Raw genomic sequence first — 3,833 nt, 5'->3', positions numbered from 1 at the left:
CGATTCAGTCGACTGAAGTGTAGCTAAATCGGAGCAGCATCGCAAGCAAGAGCAAGAGCGATAGTAGCAGCGCGAGCAAGAGCAATAGCAATAGCAGACCAGGCAGGGGACCGAGAGCAAGAGCAGAGCAGCAGCGCAAGCGAGAGCTAAAGCAACAACAGGTCCTACTGATGTGGACGTCTCCGCTGAGGGAGCGATGCCATGGAGGAAGTGGCCGTTGACGCCGCCGTGGATGGAGCCACACCGTGTCGGCTCGGGACCGAGCGCCGGCAGCACCATGAGATCGAATCAAGAAGAAAATGCGGTGATTAGTGTACAACCTCTTTGGCGGCGCCGATTAGGCCGCAGCTTCATCTGAGGAAATGGTGATGATGATGCTCTTCCGGTGGTGTAGGTGAAGACGGTGGTGTGGGAATGGAGGTGGCGCGGAAGACAAGGGGAACACCGGGGCAGCTCCTTGGAGGTGCAGGACGGGGTAACTGAACCGGCGGGACGATGAGATCGACGACGGATCCTCATCCGGTACGATGGATGAGGGACGTCGAGGTGTTGCTGTGGACGACGTCATCGGGGAAGAGGCTCCGGCTGGGTGGCGGACAGAGCAGGGTGTGGGGTTTCGTCGCGGGTTTTCGCGGCCTCGGTGTACGAATGGGTGGGCGGATGGGATGGCAGTGGGGAACCATGGCTTAGAGACGCGCTTGTCCGAAATGTGGGGTAAGTTACGAAAGTACCCCCACCGATTTGAGGCGGTTCTTTCGGTTCAGGGGTACCACCACTACACCACAACACCAATGCAATGGCACATAATCTTCCGGGAGAACACCATTAAGAGGGCAGATAAACTGCCGCGAGAGAGATTTTCCCGGCAGATAGAACTGCCACGTCAACGGCTGCCGGGGATTACTTGTCCCGGCAGATAAATAATCCCTAGAAGTTTTTCTGCCCCGACCATTTTATCTGCCGGCAGTTTACTTTCACCCGGTAGACTCATAGTGGCTAGCAACTGTAGTTTACTGGCAGTTTCACTGCCTGCACAAGCACATTTACCCGGCAGGTAATATGCCATCACGTGCTTTTTCACAAGCAATCAAAATTATTCTGTCTGCAATATCCTTGATTAAATATCCAATCATTATGTTCAAACAGTCAGGACAGATCACACAACTTACACATACGTTCAATCAGATTATATGTAAGACCTCATGCAATAACATAAATAGACCAAAAACATATGTTTTTAACACATGCATGAACCGTACATATATAGACATTATATGCCTCAAAATGCAAAGTACATATGTTTAAGGTAAAGAAATCGTGCCACGCAACCAAAATTGGCATACAATGGCTTGTCTGCTGAAACAACCACCAAAATGAGCAGTGTAAAACCTGTCAATATCTGGAGGTTCAACAAACAAGACATATTACATATATATCATCACTCCAGCAACTTGTTAGACCTTCAAAACCTCCAGCAACTTGTAGATCTTCCAAAACTCCATCAACTTGTGTATCTTGAGAAACCTGCAACAAATAGGAAACTCGGAAAATGGTGCTATCGTTTCAGATTTTAAATCAACATATTAAAGATTTTGATGTGCTGCAGTTTAACGTCAGCATATATAACTCTTCTGAATGTTATGCACTTCATCATCACAACAAGTAGTGATTATTACGTACATAAGTAGATCAAGCAGAAATTATTTGCGATTCACATACAAAAATCTTCCATGGGCAAATATGACAAAACAAGAATGTGTAACATTGTTGCTTGCTTCACTAAACTGTATAGTCCAAGCTCACCCAAGAAATAGATTGCACTAATTTTATCAGTAAACTTTCAGATCTGATATGAAATTCAACCGAGAACAAAAGAAAGAATCCACAAAATTTTTTTGAAAAACCAGAGGACTGTACAGCAAAAAATCAAAGTTGAAGATGCATATTACCTCCTCAACTTGCTTGTGGTCACATTACTGCATTTGCTAGACTTATCCACTTGCACCTGCATACATACAAGCAGACTTTTAAGGTGTAAAAATAAATTGAGAGCAAGCATTGAGCATGCAAAAAAAATTGTAACCACCCAAGCCAGGGTAAAATTTTGTGCCTGGCCAAATATTTGGCATCATGGATCTGGGCACAAAACAAGCACATTGATAGATCATTAATGCGTGATATGGTCAAGATTTTACATACCTTAAATTACTCTTTCAGCTGCTCTTTGAGGCCCATAACATGAGGGGTGATAATTTGGATCAGCAGAAACTGTTCAGGGATGCCAAAAGAATCTCGAGACAGTAAAATGTATATCAACTCAGAGGTAACTGGCAATTTAGAGGCAAGTGCATTATTAACGAGCTGCTAACAAAATCCTGAGAACAAAGGGTGTATCTTAGGTTTAACTGAATGCAGACATTCACAGTAACTATGGTGGCCTTGGTTAAGCATATTGCAAAACAACACCTATTTGAAACTAGCTGAAATCTAGTTAAGTGTTAACTAATTTTGCTGGTAACCAGAAATCTGTTTATATGAAGAAACTTGTTGAAACCTAGTTAAGTGTTAACTGATTTTTCTTGTAACCAGAAACCTGAAATTGGCTTTGACTAGAACTAGTTGAAATATGAAGCGCAAAACTTGTAGAAACCCATATATCCCAGTTCCATATGTGTTCCCTGGAAACTCCCGGATTTTTAATGACTTTGAGCGAATTTGCGTGCCAGAGGATATGGGAACAGAATTGATAGCAAAGTTTGACAGGAACCTGCGTGAATAATCCATTAATCATCGTGCCCCGATCAATCGGTTCGGTACTCGGTTTTGCACCAAACAGGCCCAACAGTTGGCGGGATGTGATGGCGGGATGGGATGGCGGATGGGATGGCTGCTATACTTTTGTCTCGGCGGGGCTAGATCATAACACGTGTTATGCTCAAAGAAAAAAAATACATGAGGTGAGCGAGACAACAGGCAACAACAAACAATACCTAGGTTCACTAAAAAAAGCTGGCGGGCGTCCTGTACATGTGACAAGAATCAGGGGGCCGTTTTCCACTCATCACATTAACGCGCCATCCCATCAATACAATTGATTTTTTGTTTGTTGGCTGGCAACACAGAGCGAACAAATGGGAACTAATTTATGGAAGACGCATGAGACAGTTAGTGGTGGGCCTCGGTGCTTCGGTCAATTCGGTTGCCTGACTGTGCATACATACACATGCCAAGCAAAATCTCGGTTCATATGTTTACTGCAGTTTTATTTTCATGAAGCATATATGAAACGAAATGCTAAATAAGTTTTAATGTTCTGAAATAGCAGCAAACATGTATCCAAAAGAAAAATACTGAATCTAAGACTTAACTACCAAGATTATTACCTCCTCAGCTTACTTGTGGTTGTGTACTCGTGTTGCTGCTTTTGCCATGAACTTATAAGTCACTCTTAGCTGCATATATAGAAGCAAAGACTTTTAAGCTATCAACCATAATAGTCATTGGTAAATATATAATCATAAGAGCATAAGCTTATGTGCTTGTATGGAGTAGTCGACGCTGCTTGGTGGAGAGGACAAACAACATGCATACTGCTCACAAAACAAAAAATCCAAAATATTATTTCAGTCAAAGCATCAAATGAAAATTAGGGAACAGTTTGTAAGAATTACATATAGGAGAAAAGAGCATGGTACTCGGCTAGCCCCATGACCCAATTGTTCAAAAAAATCTACTTAGGAGCATAGCTCCCAATTTCCATTACTAAAAACATCACATGTCTCAAGTTCGTCCCCCTCCAGGGGTACCTCAAAACATCAGAAACTAAGCCACAC

General features: G+C 43.0%; 1 long non-coding RNA gene across 1 annotated transcript; it reads right to left on the bottom strand.

Moving 5' to 3' along the window:
* Positions 1-1,470: 1,470 nt before the first annotated feature.
* On the bottom strand, positions 1,471-2,266 carry LOC119356605. The gene is made up of 3 exons (XR_005171992.1): positions 2,200-2,266; positions 1,950-2,005; positions 1,471-1,524 (listed from the first exon to the last, which is right to left on the bottom strand). It is a non-coding gene; the product is annotated as an uncharacterized LOC119356605 (long non-coding RNA).
* Positions 2,267-3,833: the final 1,567 nt, after the last annotated feature.

Source organism: Triticum dicoccoides, chromosome 1A (genome assembly GCF_002162155.2).
Source record: "Triticum dicoccoides isolate Atlit2015 ecotype Zavitan chromosome 1A, WEW_v2.0, whole genome shotgun sequence".
Taxonomy (NCBI): Eukaryota; Viridiplantae; Streptophyta; class Magnoliopsida; order Poales; family Poaceae; genus Triticum; species Triticum dicoccoides.
This window is presented reverse-complemented; position numbering and strand designations above follow the sequence as displayed.